Source organism: Lissotriton vulgaris, chromosome 4_1, assembly GCF_964263255.1.
Source record: "Lissotriton vulgaris chromosome 4_1, aLisVul1.2, whole genome shotgun sequence".
NCBI lineage: Eukaryota > Metazoa > Chordata > Amphibia > Caudata > Salamandridae > Lissotriton > Lissotriton vulgaris.
The window spans coordinates 1,778,784,842-1,778,797,365 of record NC_141691.1 but is presented as its reverse complement, the minus strand read 5'-3'; positions in this window follow the sequence as shown (position 1 = coordinate 1,778,797,365).

The following is a 12,524-nucleotide window of genomic DNA, read 5'->3' as shown; positions in this document are numbered from 1 at the left end:
CACAACTGTCTGAGCACATCGAGAAACACCGATTGCTGGATGACACACAATTCGGATTCCAAAAATATCACGGTACCGAAACTGCATTAATCAAAGCTGCAGACGAAGTGAGAGCAATCCGAGACCTGGGTGGGACAGCAGTTTTGGTATTGCTTGACTTATCAGCAGCCTTCGACACGGTCGACCACAAGATCTTGGTCGACCATGTCGGAAAGATCGGCGTCTGCCAAACTGCAAGAGATCTGCTCGCCTCGTTTCTCACAGACAGATCCCAGGCCGTCACTTTAGGGCCTTACCAATCTGCTAAGCTCTCGCTGCCATGTGGGGTACCTCAAGGCCCATCCCTCAGTCCGACACTATTTAATATCTATGTGTCGGACCTTGCTAATGTCATCATAGCCCATGGGATGAGCCTAACCTCTTACGCGGATGACACGCAACTGATACTGGCCATCAAAGGTGATGGAGGGGAAGTGGCCCAACGCTTCCAAAATGGAATGCTGGAAATAGGAAAGTGGATGGCAACAAATTGCCTGAAACTCAACTCTGAAAAAAACGAGGTAGTTATTTTTGGACCTCTCTTACCTGTCTGGTCAGCATCTTGGTGGCCATCTACATTTGGAGCACCCCCAACTCCAACAGCCAAGGTAAGGAACCTGGGAGTCACCTTCAACGAGGGCCTTACTTTCATGGACCATGCGAACAAAGTTGCCACCACAGCCCACCATAAATTGCGCATGATTAGAAAAATCAGTCCGTTTTTGCCAGCAGCAGCCACTAAAACTCTGGTCAGTTCCTTGGTACTAATGTCCCTTGAATACTGTAACGGCCTATTTTTAAACACCCAGGTCAGGGTTACAAGGAAGTTGCAATTGATACAAAATGCTGCAGAACGTCTGCTTTCCGGAACCCCTAAATTTGCGGCCATATCAGATACTATAAAACGTCTTCACTGGCTGACGATCCAGAACAGGATCAAGTTCAAATCACTATGTATAGTGTACAAAGCTCTAAATAATCAGGGTCCTCACTTTCTAACGGACCAGTTGGTTCCATATCACCCTTCCAGACAGCTTCGGTCCTCCAATCGTAACCAGCTAGTGATTCCTCGTTCCAAAACTGTGTCCTGGGGCGATCGCCGCTTTTTGATAGCAGCCCCTAAATTATAGAACACCTTGCCACAAGACATCAGACTAAGCCCTTCACTCATTCAGTTTCGTAAGAGACTGAAGACTTGGCTGTTTAACCAATAGTTTCCACCAAAGATAGGTAATCGGTAGGAGCATATTAAACTGAGCTGAATTTACGTAAATGGTCTAGCGCTGAGACGCCTGTGGGTATTTGTCGCGCTTTATAAATGGCAACAAATAAATAAAATAAATAAAGGTGACATTTGGCCAGGTCAGGGTTACAAGGAAGTTGCAATTGATACAAAATGCTGCAGCACGTCTGCTTTCCGGAACCCCTAAATTTGCGGCCATATCAGATACTATAAAACGTCTTCACTGGCTGACGATCCAGAACAGGATCAAGTTCAAATCACTATGTATAGTGTACAAAGCTCTAAATAATCAGGGTCCTCACTTTCTAATGGACCAGTTGGTTCCATATCACCCTTCCAGACAGCTTCGGTCCTCCAATCGTAACCAGCTAGTGATTCCTCGTTCCAAAACTGTGTCCTGGGGCGATCGCTGCTTTTTGATAGCAGCCCCTAAATTATGGAACACCTTGCCACAAGACATCAGACTAAGCCCTTCACTCATTCAGTTTCGTAAGAGACTGAAGACTTGGCTGTTTAACCAATAGTTTCCACCAAAGATAGGTAATCGGTAGGAGCATATTAAACTGAGCTGAATTTACGTAAATGGTCTAGCGCTGAGACGCCTGTGGGTATTTGTCGCGCTTTATAAATGGCAACAAATAAATAAAATAAATAAAGGTGACATTTGGCCAGGTGGGGTCAAAAGATTAAAATCTCATTTAAAAACATTAAATGAAGATCCAGAACAAGTAAACGAAGTTACAAGTCGGACACAGTGTGAACAGTCAGTTGCTAAAAATATTCGTAGAACTCCAAAATTGAAAGTATTAAATAATAAGTTCAAAGGACCCGAGTGGACCTATGTGATTCTTGAAGAATTTGAGAATCTTGACATAAATGAAGAATCTGAAGAAGAAGTAAATGAAAGACGAGAAATCTTCTTGAATCGAAATAGCTGAAACCAGAGTTACGGAAAGACCAAAAAGAAGCTGTTTAAAAAGATGTTGCAGAGTTTGTACATGTAGTCTATTGTTAGTGATATTAGTTTGGTTATTTCTAACAATAGCAGTCCCATATTTGTTAATAACAGATAAAAAGAATGACACTGATGTCAATGAGAAAACAGCTATCATAAATGGAGATAGAGTTGAATTAGAAGCATCACATGAGATAGATTTACATCGTACAGTAACTGACAATGATACTTCTTTAAATGTATTCACAAAGTTATTATGTCAGTATGTAGACACAATGGAGATTAGTGATTGTTATGTGTGTATGAAGTTATCTACTTCAGTAGCTGAAGGAGTAACATATCACCATTTACCGTTAACATATGGCATTTCTTGTAGTGTACTGTCAAGTTTATTTTAAAAAACAGGGAAATGACAGTATTATTATTCTAATTTAGATGTAGGGGCCGATTCTGATCTCGGTCGGTAGGGCACCGAATCGGGTTCGGCATTAGCGGATCCAATTCGTAGGCTAAATTTACGTCTGAGTCATACACGGGTTCGGACTTCAAAATACGATGCGAACAAGGGCAAAATCTTTGTCCGAATCACTTCTGGGTCCGAACCGCTCTGTACGACTCGGTCACAAGCAAACCGTGGCGCTCAATGGAGACGTTTCACGACCGAGCTAGTATGATGCTCGATTCGGACAGCTGGATTGAGTTGGAGCGTCCAGCTCGCAAAAGCTCCCGGAGTTGGACTTCGGGGGTCCGCTTCGGACTTCCTGTTACCCGCAGCCTTGCGACTTAGACACAGGGGGAGACCCGAGGGTCTCCCCAACACAGGCATGTACGGTGCGGATGACACCTATGCATACCCACTGTAGGGGGCGCACTTGTCCACGACGTACCCATTCAGTCAATGGGAGCTCATGTACGCGTCATTGACTTCTATGGCAGTCCGACCGAACCGAGTCCGACAGCATATGACCGCATCATACTCGCTTGGTCGGACTGTAGGAGTCCAGATCGGTCGGAAAACACCCCGGATCCGGGTCCGTCAGAGTGCTATCCGACCCAGATCGGAATAGGCCCGTAGTGTTTACAGAAATTCCTTTTCAAAAGAGTATGAATCCAGTGAAAAGTCATTTAGATGTACAGTTTATGGGTGAATTCTTCCTAACAATGAAGCCATTCGATATAGAAAAGGCACATAAAAATAATCTAACATGTTCATTACGTTAAGATGAAAAAGTGTTTTTGAATTGAGTTGAGGAAAGGAGGCAAGATTTCCAAAGAAAGCTGTTGAACAGAAACATCATATTCCATCATGGGCAGAAAAAGAAGGAATGTATACAGCTGGCAAAGAACATGCTGCAATGGATCTAGAGTTTTGGAAGACAGGGAAAATATGCCTCCATAGATTAAAGACAGATTATAATAACGTATTTATTGGTTCCAGTGAATGTGAGCATAACTTCCTAATTTTGGGAGGTTGGGGACTGAAAGGGGGAACTGATCCAGTCTTTCCTGGGGTTTACTACGTATGTGGGAGTAAGGCTTATTATAAGCTGCCACCAGGTGGTATGGAAGTTGCTATATCCGAATTGTTTTTCCAAAAATGTATCATGTAAAAAGAATCACTTGAAGCAATGAAGATGCTCATTGACTAATACGTACAAAGAGAGCTAGTTTTACAGATATAATAGGCGACATATTCAGTGCATTGATACCTTCAGTGGGAGTCGTACTAAATTCTCATAGAATCTGTCAATTGTCAACAGTGGTTGATCGTATATCGACTGATACTGCTGGAGGCTTCTTGATGATTAATACAGAAATGGTTGCGATTAGGTCTATGGTTTTGCAAAATTGACTTGCGCTTGATGTAATCTTAGCTAAAGAGATTGGAGTCTGTAAAATGTTGTAGGCGCAACATTGTTGCACTTACATTTTTGACAAAAGTACTGAAATTAGAGGATACATAAAGGATATTACAAAAATGCATGAAGAACTGAAACAACTGAAAGTTGATAATGTATGGGAAAAACTAATAAAAACGATAACCTCAGAAGGGAGTTGGTTTTCCAATATAGGGAAAAGTCCCCTGGACAAGTAATATTTCCTATAGTAGGTATAGAAATAATAGTGTTATCAATATTAATATGGTGTAAGTGTTGTACTAATAAACTGAAAAGAAGAAGATATGAAATAAATGGAAATGCAAATAAGAGAAATTATGAAGAAATTCAGTTGGAAGAAATGAAAGGCAAGTTATATGAGCAAATGGGATTAAAGAATAAAGATGAGAACAGGAGTGGTAAAAGAAAAGAAATTGAGAAATGCTAAAGTTGGCATCTGATGAGGGATGTTTTTGTTGTGATGGCTTTAAAATGCCATCAGAGAGGGGATTAATGGAGCAAGGACTCGTGGAAAAGAGACTTGCTTGGAAACATTCCTCTCCGGTAACTGCTAACCCTGTATTACATTTTTTATTGTAGAAATTACATGCATTTACATGACACTTAAGTATAAGATTGAAGCTTGCATATGTGTCTTACTAACCAGTAACTCAAGAGTGATGCTAAAATGTCCGCTAACCGAAATTCTTTAGTGAGCATGTGTCAACTGCATCTACGTAGTATGACGTAACTATGCTTGGAGGGAAACTTTCTGTATTGCGCAGTAGCTAATAAAATGACCGCTTGAAACTCATATGCTTGCCATCTGCTTGCTGGACAACTAAACACAGCTATTATACTAATGCTAATGTGGGAATAAAAACGGATGGATAAACCTTAAGGGGTGGGATTTCAAACAAAGTATTGAAAGAAAATTATAGAATATAAGCATGGTATGATGATCACTTCCCCTTGCCTGTCCAATTAGATTTAGGAGTTTCATAAATTTGAAACAATAATGGGTGCTACTAGCATACAGAAAGGTATAATTGAGGTTGTTTTTAATAAGTTAGAGAGACAAGAGTCCAGAGAGCTCGCGAGACTGGGATGCTGTCCGAGAGCGCAGAAAAGTCCCAGACAGAGATGCTGAATTCCTGACCCAATTATCTTGAGAAAATTAATTTAGATGAAGATCGCGGAATAATTTCGAAGAGGAAGAGAGTGTCATAGAGGAGTGCTACGCAAGCGTCGGTGATAGAGAGGTCATCTGTCCTGTCCTGAATCCTGTCCTGAAGTCTTTGTTCACCAGACCTTTCCTGGGGGACCCTTTCCAATTCCTAGGCCTGGGAGTTGGTTTCCACACCATACTTGGTAAATATATCTACATCTGTATATGCACTTATGTACTTTTCTCTCTATCCTCTCTCTCTCTCATGCAGTGTCATTGCAAAGTATAATTGAATTAAAATTTGATTGATTATTTGAATCTTCCTTCCTGTGAGAAACAGAGTTTGTTCTGTACTGTGTAAGTGGTTCGCACAAATGTATTCTAAGATAACATTTTAAAATACATCCCGAATCTGTGATCATTTCCAAATGTTATGTTATGTTATGTTATGTTATGTTATGTTATGTTATGTTAACAATTTATTTTTTAAGCGCTCGTACGCCCATAGGCTTCATGGCGCTATCAAAGGGAAACATAACAAACATAGTACTCAGAAATAAGCCTGATGAAATAGCCATGTCTTAAGAGATTGTCTGAAAGTAAGAAGATTTGGACTCATTCTCAAAGAAAGTGGTAAAGAGTTCGAAAAGGTGGCTGCGAGATGGTCAAAGCAGCAGCCGCCCAGACGTTTCCTCTTAAAGGTCGGGACAACCAATAAAGCTTTGTGGGCAGATCGAAGATTCAGAGAAGGATTGTATCTAGAAACAAGATTTTTTATGAATTTTGGGCCTATGTTTTGTAAAGTCTTGAAAATAATACATCCTGTTTTAAAGGCAATCCGCTGTTTCACAGGCAGCCAATGCAGTTGTTTCAGACCCGGTCTGATAGACTGCCATTTTGGTTGTTGCAGGATAAGCCTGGCAGCTTGGTTCTGTACAAGTTGGAGTCTTTTTAACAGGCCCGCTGGAAGTCCAAGATAAATACTGTTTGAAAAGTCCAGACGGGACAGAACAAGGGCAATGATGACCTGGGAAGTGAAGGTAGTGTCAGAAACTGGGCTATTTTTTTTTATTTTCCTGAGTTGGAAGAAACTAGCGGAGACCACTGTACCAACTTGTTCTTTCAAAGAGAGATAAGCACTAAGTGTGACTCCCAAACTTTTAACCGAAACAGATTTCGTTGGTGGAACTCCCATACAAGATGGCCAAAAGAGTGGGTTCCAACTTAAATCACTTTTCCCAGGCAAGATTAGTTCTGTCTTGCCTGGGATCAGCTTCAAGTGGTTAAGGTTCATCCATCTCTGAATGTATGTCATGATGTTCTGGAATTCCACCATGGAGTCTGTGTTATTCAAAGGAAAGACAAGTTGGAGATCATCCGCATAGTTGTAGATGGTAACTTTGGCATTCCTTAAGAAATGTAATAGTGGGCGAAGATAAAGATTGAAAAGTAAAGGTGATAATGATGAACCTTGAGGTACCCTGCATGTAATGGGAGTTATGGAAGCTGTGAAACCACCAAGTCTCACCGATTGCGAGCGTCCTGTGATGAAGGAAGTGATCCAGCTTAAGGCCGGGCCCCTAAGGCCGGCTTGTTCGACACGGCTGATAAGAATGGAGTAGTCAACCGTGTCGAACACTGACGACAGATCAAGAAGCACAAGGGCCTGGTGGATGCCTCTGTCAGCATTGTGTCTTAGAGTGTTTTGGACAGCTAGGATCACGTAAATGTGTAAGGATATTGCAATCTTATGTCATTTAACCATCAACTAGTTCCAACTAATGGTCCATTGACCAGAGGAAAGAACTCTTGATTAGTGACTAAAAAGATAACTAATGTAGTGCATTACAAAACATGACCTCAGCGGATATTGCCAGTATGTTGTGAATGACTTTACGGACCCAGGTGAGTATGTGGTGTTAGATTATCTGTTGCTGGTAACCCGCTGGATGAATGTGCAATGTCCTATAAACTGATAATAACTGACTGCTGGGGAGATATAATAACTGCTAAGTACCTTTATTTTCAAATGAGATGCACCACATTTATGAGCAAACATAAAAGTATAAAACAACTGTGAAGAATAGCCTGTTTCAAATTTACAGAAAAGCAGAGAATAAAATTCCTGTTGAGGACTAGCACATTTTCATGGGGGCAGCTAACAGCATGTGGTGAACCGCTGGCTCCGCACCACACATGTTCCTCCATGTTCTTTAGTCACATTATCAGCAACGGAATGTTGTTGACAAGACTTGCTAGAGGCAAGTTTATTTTCTGCTGAAATAATGAGTTTGGACTTCAAAGCACCTAGCGAGATTCCACTGTACAAAACACGCTTTGACTAGCCAATTGTTTTTTCTCTTGTACAAAGAAAATGTATTTTATAATCTTAAGCGATCCATAATATATGCACCACATGCATGAAAACTTCAAGCTTCCTTACGACACAAGACATTTAATAGCAGCACACGTGACAGTTTCTCTCATGTAAACAAAATTGGTGCAACTCAGGGAGGAGCAGTGCATGCTTCTTTACATGTAGAAAAGGCACAGACGCAACAGTAGTGCAAGCTCCAATCACATCCATAAATCCATTACACCGGCCAGCAGATGTGCACACTTACATATGTGCATACAAGCACACACACAAACACACAGAATGGCACAGGCTGTGTGAAAGAGATGCAAGCTTCATTCCGTGTGTGTGTGTCTGTGTGTGTCTGTTTGTATGAGTGTCTGTGTGGGTCATATAGTGTGAGGTGGTAATAGAAGCATGAAGTAGAAATAAAAGTGAGGCTTAGAAAGGAGTGAGAATAGCAGAATTGTTAGAATTTTAGAGAAAAAACTGAGTCAGAGAGGAAAGTGAATGAAGTGAGTGGAGCAAATACGTGTGTAAGCCGGGAAAAAAGTGACAGATGGAGTTAAGACATGAGAAGGGTAAGACGCAAAGTGGAGTGGATGAAGAGAGGAAGAGATGCAAAATAGTAAGGTGTGGTGGGTGCCGATGAAAACAACGTGCAGAAATTTAGGGGCAAATTCGAAAAAGAAACAGAGTGGAGAAGAGGGAAAAGATAGAAGGATTGGATGAGGAAGGACGAGAGAAGGCACATTTTTTGCTTATTTGAAAATTGAGAGGCTTGAATAATGTGATAATATTGGGTAGGTCATTCTATATCTAGGGAGCTCTGCCAGAGAAAGACTATAAGAAAGGTGCTGCGTTCCCAAGCTGAAGTGTTTCAAGTCGGAGAGCTATTGACTGTGGAAAACCTCTGGAACTTGTCCAAGCTTGAGCCTTCAATGGTTAGCCATAGAAGGTCCCTAAGACAGATATAAAATAAAAAGAAGTTTTCAGATTCCTATAGTTTTCTATGGCTTTTTGGCATTATTTTTTATAATTCTGATCCCTCTATCCTCCCTATGTTTTTGCAGTTCTTGTTAAAGGGTACTGGTTATTATTACAATGGTTTGGAAATAATGTTAACCTTTTTTATTTTAAATTTAATTTTGTTTTGGTGCTGCTGTGCATATCCCACACTGCTGTTTGCTCCACACTACGCATGCTAACCTCAAAATACCGCATAGAAATGTTATTTTACATTTAAATGTTTTGACTATCTGGTAGGCCAGCCACTGCTTATGTCAAGATTGCAGTTTCTCTTGCCCATATTCTAACAATCAACCATTCTACATCATCACTTTTCAAAGACCAAACTTAGGGCCATATTATCAGGAACGGCACTAACATTATCGCTACTTTAGCAGCAGGAAACTGCCGCTAAAGCGGCGATAAGGGGCTAGGTGATATGCCCTTGTTAATTCCCATAGAAGCCCACGTTTGATGTCCTGCACACCAGAATCTGGGCTTCTATAGGAATTCACAAGGGCATATCACCTAGCCCCTTATCGCCGCTTTAGCGGCAGTTTCCTGTCACTAAAGCGGCGATAATGTTATCTCCGTTCTTGATAATATGGCCCTTAGTGATTCATTAGTCCAATGTAACTTCTGGCCTGATTTAGATTTTGGAGGATTAGACAGTCCATCAGAGTTATGAGGGAGCATCCATACTGCCAAGACTGTGATCTGCCTGCCAGATCTATGCATGGGTGGAATTGTCATTAAATCACGGCAGAGACTACTCCATCTCTGCTGTTATTAAACCTCGCTGATTGACCTACACAGTAAGGGCCGTCAGAGGCAGACCTTTAGATGGGTGGAATTAGAGATCAGTTTTCACTGCCCGTCACCACCAGGAAAGCCCTGTGGTAGCTGCAAACAGTAGATTTGCAGTATGTGTTTCTTTTGAGGCATACAGAGCTGTCAGAGCAGAGTGACCTTTCTCTCAAAGCCAGTTCTTCCAACGTGCTAGCAGGGAAAGCAAAGAAGCCTCAGCAGTGTCAGTCTATCAAGCTTTAGCTGCAGGAGGAACAAGTTGTCATTTAGGTTTCCAATTCAAAGAATAGCTGAGCCAGTAGCCTTACAGTGGGCTGTGCCAGAGCAGCAGGATGCCCTCCTTGCAAAGTAGAAGGGTAGTATTAAACAGTTTTTTATAAAAGATAGAGTGTTGTGAAATAAAAAGAAGTCAAATTGTTCTTCTTTATCATCTTTATTTTCAAGTATAACTCAAACAGGCCCATTTACAATCTGCAGTAAAACATGACCAGCCTACCGGAGTCTTTATCGCAGTTGGCACCAACATTCTTGTATGTCATATTAATAGTTAGTTAACATCCCATCTAATATGTGTGGCACAAGGTAAGTACCTCGTGCAAGTGTTTATGTGAATGTTTGAGTGTTAGTAAGTGTGTTACTGGATGAACAGTGTATGAATGATTGATGAATGAATGTATGAATGTAAAGTCTTGGTAAAAGCCATGTGTGTGAACTATATACAACATTATTCTACAACATAGAGGCCAGCCATAGAGGGAAGTGAACAGCTTGACTGAAGGTGCAGGTGGTCTCTTTGAAGAAGCAGGAAGGAATCTGATGACTACCAGCAGATAAGTGGTATAAAAGGGGGTGGCCATATGCAAATCAGTCTGACCTTGTGCCTCATGGGAACAGTCCAGCCCGAACTGCCAAGCCATGCCTTCCCTGGACCGGAAGCAAGCTTCCGAGGACCGGTTTCTGGCATTCCAGCCGTCTTCAGCCCGGCTTGCTTGAATCCAGTGGCAAAGTGAGCAAGGGACTCACGTCTGAGCATACCCTGACAACTTATGGCTAACAAAGCGGTACAAAATGGGGTGGCGATGGACGGAGCATCTGAACCAATAAAACACTCACACCCAGTCAACAGATCTGGGTTTAATCCATCACCGTTCTTTAGCCCACTCTGCCACCCCAGTTCAGACACGGCCGTATGCAAATCAGTCTAACCCTGTGCCTCATGGGAACAGTCCAGCCGGAACTGCCAAGCCATGCCTTCCCTGGACCGGAAACAAGCTTCCGAGGACCGGTTTCTGGCATTTCAGCCGTCTTCGGCCCGGCTTTCTTGAATCCAGTGGCAAAGTGAGCAAGGGACTCACGTCTGAGCATACCCTGCCAATTTATGGCGAACAAAGCGGTACAAAAGGGGGTGGCGATGGACGGAGCATCTGAACTTATCAAACACTCACACCCAGTCAACAGATCTGGGTTTAATCCATCACCGTTCTTAAGCCCACTCTGCCACCCCAGGTCAGACATGGCCATATGCAAATCAGTCTGACCCTGTGCCTCATGGGAACAGTCCAGCCCGAACTGCCAAGCCATACCTTCCCTGGACCGGAAACAAGCTTCCGAAGACCGGTTTCTTACATTTCAGCCGTCTTCAGCCTGGCTTGCTTGAATCCAGTGGCAAAGTGAGCAAGGGATTCACAGATAAGCCCAAACCCCATGCATGTAAAAAAGATCATCATTAACAGGTAAACATGCAGCCACTCACACAGGGCCCAATTGACAAAAGTATTCTGAGACAAAATCCTAACTTTATGATTTTCGGTATTCACAAAGTGCATTTAGGAGTAGTAAAGTTCGCAATCCTAACTTTACTACTCCTAAATGCCCTTTGTGAATACCGAAAGTCATTAAGTTAGGATTGTAAGACCAAAACATAAGTTTAACTGAGACAAAATCCTAACTTTACGACTTTAGGTATTCACAGAGCGTATTTAGGAGTAGTAAAGTTAGGATTCCTAACTTTACTACTCCTAAATGCCCTTTGTGAATACCAAAAGTTGTAAAGTTAGGATTTTGCCTCAGATTACTTTTGTGCATTGGGCACCCTGTGTTTAATGAGGAGAAAGAGTGTTGGTGCCCAAGGCCTGTGTCTGGTGCTATTGAGTGTCAGTGTACATTTAGACCAAGGTTGCTGAATCCAACGCAGGCCTCTTTAATGCGCTGCCAGACTCTGACTACACTTTATCTCCCTCCTGCAGGCCCCTGCCTTTTCCCTTGGTGGTGGTTTTTCTGTCTCTTCCTCCTTTTTCCTGTTTTCCTGTTTCCACTCTCTTGCACTCAGGTAATGTCTAAAGAGGAAAAATATGTCCCGGTTCTAAAAAATGAGAGTTAATATGTTTTGGCCTGGTGTATCATTATCTGCAGAGGTGATGCAGTTCAAAAAGCATGATATCCATGACTGTCTAAGGCCAGAGCTTCATACAGTTGTGAAAAGAGGTAGATGCCACCGAGCATTGTAGACTAGATTTGGGGTCCACATGAAATCCCATGAAAAGCAGCAAACACTGACTGAGTCTTTCATTCCTTACTTATGGTGATATTTGATTTTATGAAAAGGTATTATCTACCTCAGTATACAGTCATACAACTGTAAAGTGGGGTGTTCACCACCTATTCCACAGATTTAGATGACAAGAAGTAAAATGAGTTTTTACAGTATCTATGGAGGATTGGAACACAATTTGGCCAGCAACTTTGTGTGGTAATAGCAGGCCAAGGTTATCAATTCCAGACAGTACATCTACTCAATTTACTGGTGATTGAAAGTTTGGGAGTTGGAATGAGAAAATGTAGTTAACTAATCCATGACACATAAATGTATGTCATGCCCACGGATCGGAGGTAGATCAACTCAAAGTCCATGGAAACATTCTAGCAGATTCTAAGGAATGAGTAAAGTCCTCAAAAAAGCTTGAGCTTTTTATGCTCAGTCTTTCTCATTGCATAAGTCATACATTGTGCTAAGAATTATTTCAAATCCTGGGACATGTGGGCCACCAAAACTAATATTTAACCCTTCCTAT